Raw genomic sequence first — 21,141 nt, 5'->3', positions numbered from 1 at the left:
TGGATAGACAGAAACTGTTTTAGCAAATATTCAGAAAATCGTCTTCATTGTCTTAGATAGCTGTGTTCTTTGATTCTGCAGGTTCTCCTGGAAGAGTATCATCTTTGTAAGAAATGGGTGCATTTAGGGCTGGGGAGGAGGAACACTCAGTAAATAACCAGCTGCACAAATATAAGAACCCAGAGCCAGCTTTGGCAGTGCAACTCTGGGTCCTTCCTAGGGAGGTGGAGTCGGGACCACCTCTCTCTTGCCCGCTAGTCAGTATAGAAACTTGCCAAGCACCAAGGTCAGTGAGGCATCTTGTTTCTTAGTTATTTTTCTATTACTGTGAAGAAACATCGTGACCAAGGCAACTTATCAAAAAAAAAAAAAGAAAGTACTTAATTGGGGGCTTGTTTACAGTTTCAGAGGGTCACCCATGGCCCTCATGGTGGGAAGCATGGTGGTAGCATTTATGGAGTTGGAGCAATAGCTAAGAACTTACATCCTGATCCCAATCTTAGAGGCTGGGTGGGAGGACTCAGCCTGGTGTGGGCTTTTGAAACCTCAAAATCCACTTCTCTTGTGGTAATTATTATTTGGGGGATTCTACCTGACCTTAGATTGTTTAGTTCCCAAATAAAAGGCACAACACTTTTATATTTACTAGAAGCCTCAAAGCACTAAAATTGGGCATATATCAACCATTTAAACTATTTTGTCTACTTCCCTGTCAATGCACCTGAAATATCACTTGCCATGTTCTACCTGGGCCACTCCAACAGGCCGGCCCTCGTGACCATGTGCTCATGGTCCACCTACCACATAACGACTTCTTTCTTTCTTTCTCTTTCCTCCTATCTCTTCCTGCTCCCTGCCTGAAACCCTGAAGCCTGGAAACCTCCACTCTGTCTGCTCTGCTCTGCCCAGCCCAGACTGTAGACATCTTTGTTGACTACAGTAATGCCACAGGGATTACTTGGGGAAAAGGAGTTGCTGCTCCTCTTGGAATGACCTGGTCTTGGGATACAGTGTTTAGCAGTTGAATACCTAGCAGCACTAGACACTCCCCGTGACATACTTCCTCCAATGAGGCCACACCTCCTAATCCTTCCCAAAACACTGCTACTAACTTGGGACCAAGCATTAAAACATATGTGAGCCTATGTGACCCATTCTCACTCAAACCACCATCACTTATCTTTAAAAAGAAACTAAAGAGCAAGTGAGGAAGACACCGGACATTGATCTCTGGTCTCCACGGGCACAACCACAGACATGTGCACACACATGAACATGTACCAACATATACAGGTATAGTTTGCTTTCTATTGATGTGTTAATACCTATGACCGAAAGCAGTTTGGAAGAGGAAAAGATTTATTTGGTTTACACATCCTAATCACAGTCTGTCATTGAAGGAAACCAGGCTTAGAATCTGGAAGCAGGAACTAAAAACAGACCATGGAGAAATGCTGCTTACTGGCTAGCACCCCATGCTGTACCCAATTCTTTTTCTTCCTTCCTTTCTCTTTCTCTTTTCTTTTCTTTCTTTCTTCCTTCTCTTCCTTCCTTTCTCTTTTTTCTTTTTCTTTCTTTCTTTCTTTTTCTTTCTCTCTCTTCCTCCCTTCCTTTCTTTTATTTGGTGGGGTCTTTTTGCTTGTTTTTCAAACAGGGTTTCTCTGTGTGGTCCTGGCTGTCCTGGAACTTGCTCTCTAGAACAGGCTGGCCACAAACTCAGAGAGCTGCCTGCCTCTGCTTCTTGAGTGCTGTGATTAAAGGCCAGCTTTATCCAGCTTGTGTCCAGTCGACAAAAAGAACCTAATCACCACATATACACAAAAATGTATCCGCTAAAAAGACATAAAATGGTAATTCATACATTCGTTGCCATTTTTGGCTAGGAGAGGTAGACTTTAAAAGATTTTACATATATCAACCAGGTGATTTAGAAATAACTAGAAGGATTAGCTTTATATCTGTGTAGGTATTTTGCACTTGGTAGTATCTGACAGGAATATTGGGTCTTATAGATTAAAAACTGGAGCTGTGCAAAGTAATATTTTCCCAAGAATATATAGATACTTAAGCAAGTGTTACCACAAATGTACATACTATATCATGAAGATTTAGTTTTTTAAAATATTTTCTGTACACTGGAGGACAATTTTCAGCTTACAGAAGCCTGGCAAAGGATTTGCAACATGGGCGGTTATTTGTGGTTATTGGGCACTTCAGCTATTCACGTGTAATAAGTCAGTTAGCTGTCACCAATACCCCAAGCCTTGGACTTGAGGCGATTCTCAGTTACTAACTAAACAGAAGCACAAGCTGCCAGATTCCTTTTCTGAGCAGCCAGACTCCTTGGATTTGGTTTGAGTTTGTTTATTATTATTTATTTTGTATTTGTTTGTTTATTGTTATTTGTTTGTGCATGTGTAACCATGTGTGCACACATCAGTGTGTGTGCATAGCAAAGATAGAGGTTGATGTTGGCTGTCTTCCTCAACTGCTTCTCTACCCACTTTTTGTTCTCTCTCTCTCTCTCTCTCTCTCTCTCTCTCTCTCTCCCCATCTCATTTTCACACACTCACACACACACACACACACACACACACGTGCACACAAGCACGTGCACACACAGTCCACTTAGTGCTCCTCCCTGTATGTGCATGTGTGTACATGTGTGTACATCTACTGGAACATGAGTAGCTATTCAGGGGCCATATCCCTGAAGAAAATTTACTCTCCCTCCCCCAGCAGCCATAAAGGAGCCAGTAGCATCTCAGCAAGAGGTGGGACTTCACGGGCCTCTCCCCTGTCCATTCTGGGATTTTAGCTGGCTTCATCTTGTACAAGCCTTATGCACACAGTACAGGTGAGTTCATGCGTATGATGGACCTGTCATGTGCAGAAAATAATGTTAGACTGTGACACAGTTACCCAGAGATGGGCGAAGGCCTGAGGATTTGAAAGAAAACACAACAGCGGGTCATTCGTGCTGAGAGAATGCCGAATGTGGTTTACTCGAGGTTTTGGGCATATATATATATATATATATTCTTAGCCCTTGGTGGAAAAGCCCAGGAAGCACAGTGGGAAAACACCAGGTTTCTCGGGATAAAAACAGGAAATGGAAATTACTCAGGACTTTGCTGTTTGGTCACTCTAACCACGGCTGCTACATTGTATGCTACAGCCTTGGGCAACAAGCAGAGCAAGTCATCCCACCAGGGTGGGGGCCAGGCCCAACAAGACTGCATTAGATATCAACTACCTCTGGCTTCAGTCTTTCGGACCCGCTCCTCTGTGGTGATCACTGAACCTTGGGTGTAGGGTATCTGATATAGATGTTCTATTTAGAGCTGACTACTCTATCTTCTCGTTTTCACTGCATATTGACCAACTTTGGGTCTCTGCATTAATCACTGTCTAATGCACTGAAACTTTTAAAAAGCTGCTCTGCTGAGGGACGGAAGATGCACTAATCTATGGGTATAAAGGTAAGAATTTAAGAGTCGGTGGGATACTATATCTGCTTAGCAGAATAATAGCTCTAGGGGCCTATGACCTACCCAGCCATGGGTTTTTAGGTCTATGTAACAATTACTAGTATGAGTTCTGTCTTAGTAGAGGACTTTAAAATCCAACCAAAACTTGGTTGGTTCCTCCAATAACATTCTTGCTACTATGGCACCGGTGGGTGTATTTTGCCAGCCTGTTGTTACTGTAGCTTATGGGGCTCACAGCCGGGTAAGACTGTTGTGTACTTTTCTCCCCCAAGAGTATAAATAGAACCATCTAGCACTATAGAAACTATAGAGATGGGGTTTCCACGTTGGTATTGAGAAAGCTAGTATTTTTCCACCAGCCCCTCCCATCCAGGAGGGAGTGCACCAATCTCATGTGGCACAGTTCCAGGAATGCTGGGAATGCCTGGTCACCAGGGAGCCCTGTCCTCACAGCAGGGCTATCTCAACTTTATCTAAGGAATTTTAAGGACCCCAACTGGTTTGTAGCCACCTAAAAGGTCAACAGAGTTCACCAATGCCCCTATGCCCAATCACGGAACCCGCCCTTTACGGAATGTATAAAACTGTACTAACAGATTGTTCAGGGTCGCCTCTCCTCGTGAAGTAGGCAGACCCCAGCTTGCTGGGATAATAATTCTCATGCTATTACACCGATCTCTAGCCTCATGTCTCATTCATAGGAGTCTCCTGCAAGTCAAGTCTTACAGCTCAATCTCTCCCTGTTCTGTGCCTCAGGTATGTGGTGTCCACAGCAGTGAGCTCTAACCTTCAACCTGGAGGATAGCAGTGATGTTAATAGTGTATAATGCTTGAGGGGGAGGAGTCTTGGAACCTCACAGAGCCTCAAAAAGAAATACCCCATTTCCAGCACTCAGTTTTTCTGTTTGGTAACCTATAGTATCTAGGGGAGATATTATTCCCTCATTGTAGAGGAACTCTACATATGTATATGTGTACATTTTAAGAAGCTTCCATATTGAAAGGTTTCCATCTGGCATTTTTTTTCAAAGACCCCCCCAGTGTTAACCCCCACAAACACAATGCCCTCCTATCCCCTACCCCATTTAACCCTTTTGTTCCACTATTTTCCTTTCCCTAAAATGCAAGAATTCAGAAAATTTAAATTTAAGAAAGAAAAAAAAAAAAACGGTGTCTGGACTTTACCTCTAGTTGGATTGCCTAAATTACTAACTGAGATGTTACTTTTAAGGTAGTTCATAAAATGATCTGGGTCTGCTGGTTTCAAATATTAAATATGGGCGAAAGCGAAAGTTAGATTATAGAATTTAAAAGAGATAACCTAAAGATACCTAAAAATACCTTTTTTGTTACGTGTACAAGAATCATCTGAACTGCTTTTGCTAAGCAAACTTAAAGTGTAAATTTAAAAGATTAGTTTCAGGATTGACCTGTATCCTGAGATTTTGTTTTGTTATGGTCCACTTAAAATGTGCATATATTAGCAAGGTTGAGATGGGCCAACTTTTGCTTTGGAAAAGTTGCTAAGAGATGGTGTAGTATTTATAAGTAATGTGTTTTAACTTTTAAACATGTCACTGGGGCTCCCAATTACTGCTTTGCAGTCTCCTCTGTATGAGAATTTGGAAATAGAACTCAGAAGGAAGCTTTTGGACTATTTAGTTCAAGAAAAGGGCATGAAACTCATTGATAAGTGGCTATTAGCCCAAATGCTTGAATTACCCTAGATGCACAGAACACATGAAACTCAAGACGGATGATCAAATGCAAATGCTTCACTCCTTCTTTAAAAGGGGAACAAGAATACCCTTGGCAGGGAATAGGGAGGCAAAGATTAAAACAGAGGCAGAAGGAACAGCCATTCAGAGCCTGCCCCACATGTGGCCCATACATATACAGCCACCCAATTAGACAAGATGGATGAAGCAAAGAAGTGCAGGCCGACAGGAGCCGGATGTAGATCGCTCCTGAGAGACACAGCCAGAATACAGCAAACCACTGAACTGAGAACGGGACCCCCGTTGAAGGAATCAGAGAAAGGACTGGAAGAGCTTGAAGGGGCCTGAGACCCCATATGTACAACAGTGCCAAGCAACCAGAGCTTCCAGGGACGAAGCCACTACCTAAAGACTATACATGGACTGACCCTGGACTCTGACCTCATAGGTGGCAATGAATATCCTAGTAAGAGCACCAGTGGAAGGGGAAGCCCTTGGTCCTGCCAAGACTGAACACCCAGTGAACGTGATTGTTGTGGGGAGGGCAGTAATGGGGGGAGGATGGGGAGGGCAACACCCATATAGAAGGGGAGGGAGAGGGGCTAGGGGGATGTTGGCCTGGAAACCGGGAAAGGGAATAACAATCGAAATGTAAATAAGAAATACTCAGGTTAATAAAGAAAAAAAATAAATTAAAAAAAAAGAAAGAAAAGAAAAGGGCATAGAGTTCCTGCCACCTGCCACCTCTCTCTGAACTAATTTGGTGACAGTAATTGGTGTGTGTGTTGGGGGATGGTTTTATTGAAGTCTAGGCTTGGAAAACTGAAAGAGAGATAGACTGTAGATCATCATATGCTTCCAAGAAAAGTAGTTCCCATTTTCAAAGCCGATGTGAGCACAGGGTCTTCAGTGGGGCAATCAATGAAAAGTTCCTCTTCTCCAATAAGTTCTTTGTTCTCCTTTGGAAGCTCCTTGAAGGGTCAGACTTGCTTTGACTCTTCCACCATTTTTCAGTCTCAACAAAATCCTGAATTACTACCAACCTAGCTCTTGTCTTGAGTCGAGGTCTCTCACTGGTTCTGCTAGGCTGGTTGGCCGGCAAGTCTTAGCCACCCTCCTGTCTCAGCACTAGAAGTACAGGCATGAGCCACCACAGCTGCGGGTTTATCCACGGGTGCTGGAGATCACCATTACAAGTCAAGGATTTTTTTCCAACGGCACCATCTCCCGGTTCGGAGATGTTTTATTTTTCTGGAAAAAGAAAGGAAAAAAATGTGAATCCTGTGTGAAACCACGGAAGGCAACCTCGAAAGCTTCTCCTCAGAGGGACTGCGTGCACCGTGTATGTTTTCATATGTGCACCATGTGCATGTCTGATTCCCATGGAAGTCAGAAGAGGTTGGGTCTCCCGGAACTGGGAATTACCGATGATTGTGAGCCACCACGTGGGTGCAGAGAACTGAACCTGAGTCTTCTACAGAAACAAGTAAACCCGGGCTGGAGAGAAGGCTCAGCGGTTAAGAGCACTGACTGCTCTTCCAGAGGTCATGAGTTCAATTCCCAGCGACCACATGGTGGCTCACAACCATCTGTAATGGGATTCAATGCCCCTTTTCTGGTGTGTCTGAAGACAGCTACAATGTATCCTATACCTAAAATAAATAAATGATTAAAAAAAAAAAACAAAAAAACACAAGTGCCCCACCCCAGCATCTGACTTCCTGCTCATATGACATTCTTCCCGTGTGAATGTCTGTCTCTGGGCAAATTTCCCCTTTTTATAAATACACCAACCATATTGGATTAGGACCCATCCTTCTGAGCTCATTTTAAATTTGGTTACCGCTGTAAAGCCCCCACTTCTAAATAAGGCCGCACATGGTGGGCGTGTCTGTAATTCCAACTACAGAACTATTTTCTCAGGTGAATGTTTCTGCTGCTTTGCTTCTTTCTGTTATTTTTGCATCTATTTCCCTCACCTTAGTTGTCCTGGTTTCATTCTCCGATGGCACAGAACATACGTCTCTATTCCCTCACATTTACTCCTTTCCTCTGTCCTTTCTTTTACACCCAACCCTAGTCCATCCAGTTCTAGGCATCTCACAGTGACGCAGGTCAAACTTCTCACAGCATACCTTTGAACAGGAAAGCTCTGCAGGAAATCCCCATCATTCTCAGCGGTTTGAGTCTAAGCTCCTCCCCTTGGCGTTAAGCTCTTTTTCTGTGTAACTTCATGATGCCTCTGCTTTTGACCAGCGTTCCTCTCAAATCTGTCAGACCTTCCTGGGCCTGCCAGTCTTGTTGGACCCTTCTAGACTGTCAGTGTTTGCCCCCTGCTGAGCCTTGCTGACCCATGTGCAAGCCTTTGTTCCCCTGAAGGAACATCCTGGCCTTCCTGTCTGCTCTACGGGGTGCTGACACCTGAACGCTAGATCTTTTGGGCGCAGCATTAGTTTCAGTTTCTGTTTCTCCATTGTGCTCCCACTCGGTGGTTGTACCCAGTCAAAGCATTGGCATTCATTTTCCTGAAACATGAGTGACCCGAGTCTGTGTGTTTCTTTTTAAATCTCGCAGGCCTGCGCCCAGTTCTCAGTATCCTGACAATGCAGGTATCATCAAATGGAGGTCCCACAGAAATCAGGAAAGTGAGGAAAAACCTGAGGAGATGTGCCGGGAAGCTGGCCAGCGATGTGAAGGAACAAATTGGGAAATGGGCCACTAAGAGCCTCAGTAAGCAGTATACAGGAGACCGTGGGAATTAAAAGCCCGTGCAAAGAAAAATAAAGATTTGGGCCAGTGGTGAGTAAACCTTGTAAAAAGGGACAATGTAGGGTTGGGGATTTAGCTCAGTGGTAGAGCGCTTGCCTAGCAAACGCAAGGCCCTGGGTTCGGTCCCCAGCTCCTGGGGGAAAAAAAAAGGGACAATGTAATAATGGTAAAGTGTTTTTGTATATGTGTTCTTTTATGCTTTTAGTCTTTGGACCCTGACTAGAGACAGTTTACACCCTAGACATGAGAGAGAATGGGTTTGAGGAAAACAGTCCTCCGGGACTCCCCGTGGATGCTTTGAAGAAAGAAAAGGAAAATGAGCTTAAGCTATTTTGGAGCTCTCCTAGGGGACAGAAGGAGGGTGGGAGCCTCCTTGGCCGATTGGAGAAGTGCTTATTTCTGGTTCTAGGTCCTTTAGGAAGGATATCTGGGTCCCTTTGGTGTGGGATGCCATCTAGTTCTTTCCCTCTATGTCTATTGTCTGTCCTTGGTGCACCAAGCTGTCCATGTATGTCAATCCATGTCTGTGGTTTTTGCTTCTCATTGTTTGAATGTTTTGTGTTTCATGTTTAAATGAAAAAATGGTTAAAACTTTAAATGCTGGTTGATTCACCCCTTGATTTAGTTTTAACTCCTTTCAAGAAAGGAAAAAATAAATAAAAAGCAGTTTCAATAGGCCTTTGCCCTACATCTGTAGCTAGTAGCCTAGATCAGCTGGAGAAACCCCTCCAAGTGGCTGAATGTTTGCAGGAGCGGATCTTAAAAGGGCCAGCAGTTTCACAGCTTCTATGGTAATGGGGCTGATGGCTGTTTCTCTTAGAAAAATCTCTGACTGTGATTATTGGATTCAACAGGTGATAAGGTGCTTCTCTTAAATTACAGCAAGAAAAATTAAAAATGGTGTTTGGTTTAAATATTAAAGATATGTGTAGCCACTTCATTTTTTGTTTCTGATTGGTTGTAAATGTATAATATGCTGTACAGGTCTTGGTTACAGATTACTGACTTTTAAGTTATTGGGTATGGTTAAAAATGTGTAACGCTGGTAACAAAGTTGGCTTAAAACTGGAGTCATTCTAGACAACACGTGGCATGAACCAACCCAGGGAAACAGGTCTAGATTGGGATAATATTTTTATGTAAACCAGACTTATAAAAGAATTTAGGGCAATGTCTCTTTGTTGAGGTATTAGAGCCTGCACCATCGTTCGTTCATATGCAAGAATTGGCAGTCATACTTTATAGCATGAGGAATGGACTTGGTGTTTTGAGGAGACTGGATTTTGGAGAATAGATTGTTGGAGGTTGAGTTTTGCTTTCAAAAGCTGTGGTTGTGCTCTGGTGTTACAAGGAAAACTTAAAGATTTCTAACTCACACATATTTGCAATTTAAAGAAAAATCAAACAGGTGGAGATTGTTACAGGATTTACGAAGGTTTGATGAGGCTATGGAACTTATAAGAGCATTACGGCCTGTTTGCTCACTCCAACTGCTATTTCAAGAAATACATATAGAATTATTATAAATTTAAGAGATTGTTTTCATGCTGTTTTTTATATAGAAATTTATTAGCTTATCCCTCTGGAGGAGTTTTAATATAAGCCTTTGCTCTTATGCCACAAGCTTTTAAAATCTGGGGAGTAGTTGTTGCTTCAGAAAAGATTCAAAGGCAATATCCTTTATAATGTTTGACACATCAGTTATATCCTAAATAAATTGTGACACAGAAAATTCAAGTAAGAAAAGATTATTTACTTTAAACTATTTTTAAAAGCTTCTAAGATATGTTAATTGGCTAAGACTTCACCTTAAGTTCACCACAGGACTTAAGCCTTTGTTTGATATTCCCAAGGGAGATGCAAATTCTATTCCTCTAGACAATTAACAGAGGAGGGACTGAATAGATTTACAGAAGGTAAAGGAAGCTAGATGTACAAAATTGTAAGATTGAGTCATGGAAGTCTTTTGAAAAAGAACCTGATGGAACATGCCTTATTCCAAACAGCAATTTAATTGGTTATCTAATGAGAAGGCAACACATGTAATTGGATCATGTTTATTCTCTTGAGTTTCCCCCTGCTTCAACGCAGATTATTGAATTACATGCTGTAGCTGCTGTTTTTAAAATGTTGAAAAATCAAGCTTTCAATTTGTATACCGATAGCCAATGTGTAGCTTATGGTTTGCAATTAATTAAAATTTTCCCTTTTTTAGATACTGTTAACCCTCGAATTTTACAATTATTTATGCTAATACAACTGACTTAAAAGAAGTGTACTGTTCCTTTATAAGCCATTTAAGAACTCAGACTGGATTGATTGCCTGGACCTTTTAGTGAGGGCAAAGTCACAATAGATTTATATACCAGGCAGATTTTGGGCCTCACATAGGGACAATTAGACAATCTCATTCTTTATAGCATCAAAATAGTAATAGCTAGAGACAATATTGATATTTCTAGATTTATTTGTGACTATTGACACTTTTTTCAGACTTTCGGGTTGCAACTGCTTTAACAGGAGAAGCAACTAAAAACGTAGTCATTATATGTCGCGCCCACCTCGACCGGCAAGGAAGACGCAACACTGTTGGATCCTTCTCAATCAGCCTTTATTGCAGGAACACCTTATTGATGATACGGGGACCCCGGGGAACAAAGGCACTTGCCTTAAGTACAAAACAGACAGCATGGCTAAGAACTTGTCCTCTGGGGATTGGTGGAGTAAAGACATCTTATTAACATGCTTATCAACTAGGACCTAGTAAAGATGTCAGAAGAAAGCTAAGGGTGGTAATAATACAAGCGACCACTAGATGTCAGTGCTATAAATAATTGCTCCCAATATCTCCCTCTTTTTTGTTTTATTAAAAGATAAGTCCATTAGGTGGAGGTAGTGGTCTGAGAGAGATCAGACATGCCTCACAGAGTGCCCAGCTCAGCCATGACGAGCCACTCTTGTAGTTTGGACTGCACCCCAATGGCTAGAGATGACTGAAATGTACAACACACCGTTCTGGGCTATTGGTGTGCTAATAATAGGGGAGAGACAGAGCAGAGGGGCATGGGACCGGCCCGAATGTACAAACAGGGCGGGGCCACCTCTGTCCATGACTGGTCTAGATCTGGGTGTCACGTCAATATACGTCATTGCTCCTGTCTTAGGTCGTTCCTCTCAAAAACTCGGCCTTACCCGTCACTGGAAATTAACCCTATCGCCACCGGGCTCCTGGCTTAGGTTGGTCTGAGCCTGAGGAAAGTTGCCCGTCTCTGGATACAATGACTTCACATGACAGTGACAAAATATGATCTAGGGCGAACTCTCAATCTTTCAGAGAGGCCAGCCACACACTGGGAGAAGCACCGCTCTCAATGGCCGCCATAGCCTGGTAAACAATCGCTTTGTGTCTAGCATGCTCTCGTTGTAAACGGCAAAAAAGCCATAGACATACTCCACATCCCAAAAGGACAATGGCCCCCCAGGCAAACATGCCGGCCCATTCTTTGAAAAACGAGAAAGCATTGGTGATCCACGAGGTGAAATCCCCAATCGAGATGGGTTCCATTCTGGTGTTCTTAAGGACAGCAATCTGCATCAGCAATTGTCTCGATAATTGTTCCGCTTCCATGGACCAGTTTCCTTTCAAATAATTTGAGATTTCTTTGCTCTGTTGAGAGTACTGAGAAAAGTTAGCTTTCAGTGGAGTAACACATAAGCCTCTAAGAGAGGAAACGCAGGACAGCTGCGTCATATGATATAATGCCTCAATTTGTTCTTGAAGCAGATCTATTCGTTGGTTAGCTACTAGAAAGCCAGATGCCAAGTGGGCATTGAATTCTTCTTGTATCTCCAATGCTACTGTGGTTCTTTCTACAATCTTATTGATAGTCTCAGCGGTCTGTATTTGATTAGTCATAGCAATCGCGGCTGCTGTAGCTGTAGCGGCTGATAGTACAATGGCTGAAATTATAGCTGCCGTAATACCAAAATCCCTTTTAGTTCTTAATAAATGATGTATGGAAAAATCATCTGGATTTGCTACTACAGGGGTAGGCACAAAGGAGGGAATCTTTACAATCACTGCGGTATCATTGGTGCCATCCCAGCATTCAGCTAAATAACAAACTACGTCAGAGCTATTGCAATTTAAAGCATTATCGCTTGCATTAGCGCTTATCAGAAAAAAGAAAGGTGGCCTAACACATACTGGAGCGCCAACAGCGGCATCATTAGCTATTAGGCTATTAATCTTAACACCTACTAAACTTGTATTGTTATTGGTTCTAGTGGCTGAAATGTTATATAATGTAAATTCTTTACCTAATAATCGAGCAAAAGGAGTTAGAGATGTGTATGCTCCCTGCTCATTAGATAATACCCATTGATACCAGGCCCAAAAATTACGTTTGCCAGTCTTATTTCTCTTCCTATTATATTGGGCATTGCTAAGAGGAGGGGAAAATTCAAATCCCGGTAGGAATTGTTTAGGTCTATGGAACGGACTCTGACATGGGGTAAATTTAGGTGGAAAGGCTTTATATGGGGGGCAAGTAGGTAGGACTCTACGACAGGTAGAGTTAACCAGTGTGTGAATGCCTTGCCCCGGGAGTGATGGAAAGCTACCATTATGCATCATAATCAAAGTTGTAATGTATGAATTAGCAGAATTATTAATTGACGTATCTCCATTGCCTGAAGAGGCTCCTTGTGTAATTTTACTCAGAGCAGCCTGGATGGCTCCAGTGGCCATAGCACGGTTGCTCACGGGATCTAACCAGTTTGCCAAAGTGGTCCTTCGCAGCCATATACAAGGCTGGGAGGAATTCTTAAGAGTGAAACATAAAGTATGTAACAGTGAAAGATTAGTGGCAGTATATCGTTGAGGCAATTCTCCACTAGGCACTATACAAGGAACATCACGCAAACAGGATGTGGAGAAAAAGGTTGGCAAAACAGTAGAATTGCTATGAACTGGCATAAGTACTGGCCAGGATCTGGCAATAGCCCACAGTGTGAGTGAATTAACCTGTATTACCATTCCCAGTAGTAATAGTAGGGTTCGTAGTCTCGTCTTCAGGAATAGCAGGAGGCAGTTTGCGAGTCAAACGTTCAGGCACCCAGATTGGATTGTCTTGATTCTGTGGAAAGACACAAACAGCTCCCCTAGATCTCAAAATTACGGGATCTGGGCCACACCATTCACCAGTTAAGACATCCTTCCACTTTACATCTGCATAAGTCATGGGTTTTGTGGCTGCATGGCGATCTACAGCAGAGCGGCCATGCGCATCCAAAATTAAAAAATTTAGAGTAAAGAGAGCTAAAGACAACTGTTCTTTTGGTGTCCTGCCATAGGCAATTCCCCCTTTTTGTTTTTGTAAGAGCTCTTTTAAAGTACGATGTGCTCTTTCCACAATTCCTTGACCTTGGGGATTGTATGGCAATCCTGTAGTATGTTTGACCTGCATTGTTTGGCAAAATGTCTGAAAAGACTTTGCAGTGTAGGCAGGTCCGTTGTCTGTCTTGAGGCTGTCAGGCTTTCCCCAGGCTGCCCACGCCTCTAAGCAATGACTAATGGCATTACGAGCCTTTTCACGAGTCATTAGAGTGGCATGTATAATGCCAGAGCAGGTGTCAACAGAAACATGTGCATATTTTAAATTTCCAAATTGAGATATGTGTGTGACATCCATCTGCCAGAGCTTTAATGGAATCAGGCCACGAGGGTTAATTCCCACCTGAGGAGGGTGGTAAAATTGAACACAATTCTGGCAACGTAATACTACATCACGAGCTACAGCTCTAGAGATTTTAAATTTTTGTTGAAGAGTGAAAGCAGGAACATGAAACTTTTGATGAAATTCTCTAGCGAGATCAACTGGGGCTGCATGAAAAATAAATTCTCTGTGAGTACTAGCATCCACCAAAGCGTTATTACTGGCCATGGGACCAGGCAAATTAGTATGAGCTTGAATATGTTGTATGAAAAACTTATTTTTTCTGGCCCAAATCAATTTTTGCAATTCTAAAAGAATTTGACCTACAGTACTAGTCGACCTAATTGGCCCTGCAATTTCAAGTGAGCGCACAGCGTTAACTACATAAGCAGAATCAGAAATTAAATTAAAAGGATCATGAAATCTTTTGAAAATCTCCAATACAATTTTGCATTCTGTAATTTGGGGGGTGCCTGGACTGAATTGAATTAAGACTGGTTCTTGAGAATTAACCATATAGGCACCTACACCTGTTTTGGAGCCATCTGTATAAATATCTAATGCTCCAGACAAAGGTTCTGAGGCAGTGACCTTAGGAAAAATTACTGGATGTTCAGTAAAAAATTGTAGCAAAGGATCCTTAGGATAATGATTGTCAAACTCTCTGTCAAAACTACAGCGTAATATAGCCCAATCATCTATCAAGGCACACAATGTTTCTACCTGAGTTGCAGTATACGGTACAATAATCCTCTTTGGTAAAATACCAAAATGTTGAATGCAAGATTTAACACCTGACATAGCAAACTGCACAACAGCAGAAGGATAGTATTCAAGGGTCTTATTAGGAGAAATATGAGGATAAATCCACAGTCCCTGTTGTCATAGCACCCCAGTAGGCTGACAAAAAGTTTTTAGTATACACAAAAAAAGATCCTCATTTTCCTTGTATCTTCTCAGCATTGCCTTTTCTAGTCCTCTCTCCACTTTTCTTAGAGACATTCGTGCTTCCTCAGTTAAAGCACGGGGTGAAGTAAGCTGAGAATCCCCTTTAAGGATCTCATAGAGTGGTTGTAAATCTGCATTAGGCATGTTTATATAGGGTCGAATCTAATTTATACTTCCCAGCAACTTTTGAAAATCATTTAATGTTTTTAAATGATCTTTTCGTAATTCAATTTTCTGAGGGAAAACATTATGAGGAGTAATCTTTGCTCCTAAGTATTCTCCTTTTTTGCCCATTTGAACCTTCTCTGGTGCTATAAACAATTGATTACTTTTAAGCGTCCTTATCACTTCAGCATAGGCCGTTTCTAGGGTACTACAGTCTTTAGCAGAAAGCAATATATCATCCATAAAATGTATTATTCTCAATTTTGGGAATTGATCACGTATAGGCTGTAAGGCTTTCCCCACATACAGCTGACACATAGTAGGGCTATTAGCCATACCTTGAGGTAAGACTACCCACTGATAGCGCTTATCGGGTTCTTCATTGTTTATAGAGGGTAAGGTAAATGCAAATCGCACGCTATCTTGTGGGGCAAGAGGGATGGAAAAAAAGCAATCCTTAATGTCAATAATAATAATAGGCCAATTATCAGGAATACTGGAGAGCAATGGTAAACCCCTCTGTATGGGACCCATTATTTGCATCTGAGAATTGATAGCTCTTAAATCATGCAATAATCGCCACTTTTCCGATTTTTTCTTAATGACAAATATAGGTGTATTCCAGGGCGACATGGATGGCTGTATATGTCCCAATTTTAGCTGTTCAGACACTAATTCAGTAGCAGCAGTTAATTTATCAGAGGATAAAGGCCATTGAGGAATCCACACATGTTCCTCCGTAATCCATGTAATGGGTATGCTTCCCTCAATGGCCCCTAGGAAAAACCCAGGCCTGTTCTGTCTCTTTTTGATTCCAGTAGCACTGGGTCAACTCGTCCTTGTAAATTTTTTCCCAAACCTTTTTTGGGCATGTAGCCCATTTTAATCATCATGTCCTTGGCCTGTGGAGAGTACTCATTAGTCAGCCTCAGGTCCAGATTTATTAAGACATCTCTGCCCCACAGAGTCACAGGAATGTCTATGATATAGGGAGTAAACCTTCCTGACCTTCCTTCTGAATCCTCCCATGTCAATTCCTTTGAGCTAATTAGAGGAGCCATTTCATACCCAAGGCCGCGTAGGGCCTGAGAAGATTTTTGTGCAGGCCACCTGGATGGCCAGTCATGCACAGAGATAATGCTTCGATCTGCTCCAGTGTCTAATAAGCCAAGAAAAGAGCGTCCTTCCACAGTCAAGGTTAACATTGGATGATTGCCAAGCTCTAATGAGATGAAAGCAAATCGGGAGCCTGTAGATCCCAAGCCCCTATCTCCTCTAATTCTATTATCAGCAGGAAAATGTTTATGCAGGCTGGGCAGAAGCAGCAGCTGGGCAATTCTGTCTCCAGGGGAAATAGCAGAAATTCCCTGGGGAGAGGCTACCAGGACTTTTACTGTGCCTAAATAATCAGGGTCAATTATTCCAGGTACAATGTGTAAACCTTTCAGGGCAGAAGAGGAGCGCCCCAACAACAGCCCAACTGTATCTTTAGGGAGAGGTCCCTTAAAATGTGTGTCTATAGGCTGTACTCCCATTTGGGGGGTCAATACGAGTCTGGTGGTGGAGTGGAGGTCCAGTCCTGCGGAGCCCTTAGTGGCTCTCCTCGGTCCTTCGGGTGGTGAAGAGAAGGCCAAGACCTCCGTCTGTTCTGTCCCTGCCTGTCGTTCTGTAGAGCCCCATATATTTGAGGGCCCTGGGGACGTGGGCCCCGTCGTCCGTTTTTTGGCCATGCACCACCATCTCCTGCCACCAGAGGTCGGCCATCCAAGTCCTTTACAGATCGACATTCACTTGCCCAATGGTTCCCTTTTCTACAGCGAGGGCACAAGTTAGGTCTTAGGGGTTTTTTAATACTCTGTTCCTTATTATTTTCAGGGCATTGCCTTCTGTAATGCCCTTTGCAGCCACATTTGTAGCAGGTATCTGCAGAACCCTTCCCTTTTAATTGCATCATTGCCGCAGCTAGACCAACATTAGTTAATGGTCCGCCTATCTCCCTGCAGACCTTCATCCAAACTTCCAAACCTTTATGTTTGTATGGCGTTATAGCAGACTTACACTCTTTAGTACACTGTTCATACACTAGTTGTTTAATAAGAGGCATAGCTGTATCAGGGTCTCCGAAGATCTTAGTAGCGGACTCTACCATGCGGGCTACAAAGTCTGAAAATGGCTCAGTGGGTCCTTGCAGAACCTTGGTAAGGTTCCCAGAGACTGCGCCTCTATTAGGCAATGCTTTCCAGGCTTTAATTGCTATATCATTGATTTGAGTATAGACCTGATCTGGATAACCGGTCTGGTCCAAAGCAAATCTGCCTATTCCCAATAGCATGTCAGCGTCCCAATGTCTCTGAGGGTCGGCTCCTGAAGCCAAGTTGATTGTAGCCTGAGCGTTAGCATTTTCATAAAGAAAAGATTTCCAGTCCAAATATTGACCCGGAGAGAGACAAGCTCTGGCTAAAGTCCCCCAGTCTCCAGGGGTGAGACAGTATCTGCCAAGAGCCTCAGTTTGAGCCATAACAAAGTCTGCGCTGACTCCATAGGTTTTGACTGACTCTGCTAATTGTTTTATTGTCTTAAAGTCAACAGGTTCATGATGTCGCTGCCCGTTTGCATCCAGAAAAACTGGAAAACTCAGTCCTAACTCTTTCCACACTTCTGGGCAAAAAGAAGTACCTCCTGCAGACTTCACCATTGTTTTCCTTTGAAAGTTATACGGTGGTGCAGGAGGTGCTGTTGGCATAATTGCCTTCTTATTTAAGTCCTTGGCTTGTTTCTGCACAGCATAAGTGTTTGGCCAGTCAGAATGATAAATCTCTTTCTCATAATGAGCTACCTCCTCCTCAAGGTCAGCTAAGTCACTATCACTAAACTCTGAATCACTAGACATCTCCAAGGTCAATGCCTTTAATGAGGGGTAAATTCTCTTTGTTCCTTGATTCTGATTACTATTCTCGCCTTTGTCTATCCTCTCCTTGATCTTTTCTGCCCTTTCTTTTACATCTTTTCCTCCTTTTCTTTTCTTTCCTTCCTTCAAAACTTTCTCTCCTTCTGACATACTCTCCTGTTGCTCTGTAAGGATTCTCTGACCTGTCCTAACAGCTTCTTCACATCGTTTATCTTCCAAGCAGGCACAGACCATACACCAAAGCGGCTTTGTCCCTGGTTTAAGATTGCCCACTGTAGTCTCCTTATCCAGATCTTTTCTCAGCTTCTCCCATGCTCTCAAAGTGAGCGACCCTGACACTATAAACCACGGGGCACAACGGTTACACTCATCAAGAAAACTCAGCAGGATTTTCTTTTCAATTTTAAGCTTACGCTGACCAAGAAGCTCCTGAAGAGCTGACAGGAGCGGGGTGGAGTGTGAGCTTCCCATGCTTTTACGACCTTATTTACGATCAATTTACGAGCAAGGCGAGCTGGCGAGCTGGTGTGTTTATTTACACACGATCTTGTGGCTCATCATGGACTCTTCCCAACAAATGCATTCGTGCCCTGGACGGTGGCAATTCAGACAGAAGCAACACCACAACACAAAAAGAGTATAAGGCAAAAGTGCTAGTCCAACCCACAAAGGATCAAATGGAAAAGACAACATTACCGTGCTCCACAAACCCCTTTTTGCCTCTAAACCAAGGCTATCATTGCCTCTGCTTTTCCAGAGAACTTTATTGTCCTACCAGGGAAGTTTTACAATCCCTTATCCCGGAGCTTTAAGGAACTTTACCGTTCCACTTCTAGGAACTCTATTGTCCCAATTCCGGCAACTAACTGCCCCTACTGGGAACTTACCAACGTCGACCGTCCTGAGGCTGAAAAAGTTCTGGATCCAGATGAGAAAAGATTTTCTCGGGTGTCCGTACGGGCCACCAGTTGTCGTGCCCACCTCGACCGGCAAGGAAGACGCAACACCGTTGGATCCTTCTCAATCAGCCTTTATTGCAGGAGCACCTTATTGATGATACGGGGACCCCGGGGAACAAAGGCACTTGCCTTAAGTACAAAACAGACAGCATGGCTAAGAACTTGTCCTCTGGGGATTGGTGGAGTAAAGACATCTTATTAACATGCTTATCAACTAGGACCTAGTAAAGATGTCAGAAGAAAGCTAAGGGTGGTAATAATACAAGCGACCACTAGATGTCAGTGCTATAAATAATTGCTCCCAACAATTATATACTTGACAAGGAGTGGGGACAGCTACAGCTCCTCGAAAAAGTAGCAAGATTCTTAAATGAAGAAATGAGGAAGGACATGGGGGATTGTTTCAGCCTTTTGTTTTAAAATAAATACCTACCAACTTGTGGGGATGAGATGTGTTCAATGATATGGGGGCTATGCTGACAGCTCAGCCTGTACAAAACATGATGAGGAAACAAGACTTTATCCCAGAGAGAGGGTTGGGCAAAAATTTATAAGGCAAACCTTATAATGTAAGAAAAGAGCTAAACATAATTAAACTTCCTCCTGATAAAACAGGCTTGGGACATTTACCCTAAGGGCCACTGTCAATAAGCCTCCTTACGTTAAACCTTTGCACATCACCTAAAAGTTAAATGATCAGGTGTAGATTCCACAGTGGCCCCTGTCCTAGGAAAAATTGGAGGCAGCTCATCAATTAGCACAGAAACAGTTACAAGCTGGTCATGTTGTGCCTTCCACTTCCTCTTGGAATACACCCATCCTTGTGATTAAAGAAAGTCTGGGGGCTGGAGAGATGGCTCAGTGGTTAGAGCACGGACTGCTCTTCCAGAGGTCCTGAGTTCAATTCCCACCAACCACATGGTGGCTCACAACCATCTGTAATGGGATTCGATGCCCTCTTCTGGTGTGTCTGAAGACAGCTACAGTGTACTCATATGCTAAATAAATAAATAAAAATCTAAAAAAAAAAAAGAAAGAGATTCTGGAAAGTAGAAATTACTACAAGATTGAAGGGAAATTCATAAAACAATGATACCTATGGGACCTGCTCAGCCTGGTCTCCCTTCTCCTATAGCAAAAAATTGGCATATGATAGTTACTGGTTTAAAGGATTGTTTTATTTACTATCCCACTAGATCCTAAAGATTGTGACTGATTTGCTTTTAGCATTCCTTCCATAAATTTTCAGGGGCCTTCTCATCGCTATCATTGAGTTATGTTACCTCAGGGGATGGCCAATAATCCTACTATGTGTCAGGTGTATGTAGCCTCTGCCCTAAAGCCTTTGAAGCAGAAGTAACCACAATTTATATTATCCATTATCTGATCATTCCCCTACTGGGCTTCTTTGGCTGGACGGCCCTTTAATGTGGGTTTACTTACAAGTTTCACCTGAAAAAGTAGTGATGGCTTATCCTCAGGTTAATGCCCAATTACTGTTCAAAGCTCAAAAAATTAGCTTACAGACCTTTGGCAAGGAAACAGATCTTATTATCACTCCCTATACCAAAGAACAGCTACAATGTTTGGCCCAAGGACTTACAGATTGGGCTATTTTAATGTACACCATTAGCCAGTTTGATAACCATTATCTTGATAGTAAGATTTGTCAGTATTTTAAAATGCATCCAGTAATTTTTCCATGAATTATTGTTAATTCCCCTTTACAAAAGGCTCGTTTAGTATTTACTGATGGTTCCTCCAATGGATGTGCTATGGTAGTGTCTGAAGGAAAGCTAAAGGCTATAAAAATTCCTAATTGTTCCGCACAGCTAGCAGAATTGAAAACTTTACAACTAGCTTTGGTTATGTTTCCCAAAGAACCTTGTAACATATATACTGATGGTATGTATGTGTCTCAGATTGTTTCACCCCTTAAGACCACTGCCTTCGTTGCTCCTGTTTCATCCATGTGTGCCTGCTTATTACAAGTACAGGCTTTGCTATGACAGCATCAGGGACCTATTTTTGCGGGCCATATAAGGACATTCCATGTTACGCGGCCCCTTAGCACAAGGCAATGAGTTGACTGATTCCGGGTCTCCATGTTATTATATGTTAATGAGTAATACTGCCTGTGATAAGCTTCACAGATACATAGAAAATTTCATCTTAATGCTAATTCTTTAAGGTTTCACAATGGAGTAACTAAAGAACAAGCAGCTCAAATAGTCAGTCAGTGTTCCCAGTGTGCCCCATTTATTTCCTTTCCCAATTTGAGAGTTAACCCAAGAGGGTTACAGCCTAATAATATTTGACAAACATGTTATCCATGTTATTGAGATTCCTTATAGTTCTCAAGGACGAGATATTATAAAACTTTAAAACATTATCTTACAAAATAAAAAAGGGGGAGGTATATCCATATATGCCATGCAATTATTTAAATACTGCTCTTTTTATTTT

At 42.4% G+C, this 21,141-nt stretch overlaps 2 long non-coding RNA genes across 4 annotated transcripts in view; one reads left to right on the top strand and one right to left on the bottom strand.

Annotated features, from left to right (window-relative positions):
- The first annotated feature begins 4,040 nt into the window (after positions 1-4,040).
- LOC148006832 (uncharacterized) overlaps positions 4,041-21,141 on the top strand; it is a 34,319-nt gene continuing 17,218 nt past the window's right edge. Inside the window, exons 1-2 of one of the 2 annotated variants that reach the window (XR_015644642.1) lie at positions 4,041-4,247; positions 7,784-8,008. This is a non-coding gene — a long non-coding RNA (uncharacterized LOC148006832). The remainder of the gene's footprint in view (positions 4,248-7,783; positions 8,009-21,141) is intronic. The other variant, XR_015644638.1, reaches the window with a different exon arrangement.
- On the bottom strand, positions 10,573-18,891 carry LOC148006833 (uncharacterized). Of its 2 annotated transcripts, none has more exons than XR_015644612.1 (3): positions 18,604-18,891; positions 13,014-13,116; positions 10,573-11,657 (listed from the first exon to the last, which is right to left on the bottom strand). It is a non-coding gene; the product is annotated as an uncharacterized LOC148006833 (long non-coding RNA). The 2 variants fall into 2 exon arrangements; XR_015644613.1 differs by having other exon boundaries at positions 10,573-11,645; positions 18,604-18,783.

Source organism: Rattus norvegicus, chromosome 1 (genome assembly GCF_021556685.1).
Source record: "Rattus norvegicus strain SHRSP/BbbUtx chromosome 1, alternate assembly SHRSP_T2T, whole genome shotgun sequence".
In the NCBI taxonomy this organism is placed as follows: domain Eukaryota; kingdom Metazoa; phylum Chordata; class Mammalia; order Rodentia; family Muridae; genus Rattus; species Rattus norvegicus.
This window is presented reverse-complemented; position numbering and strand designations above follow the sequence as displayed.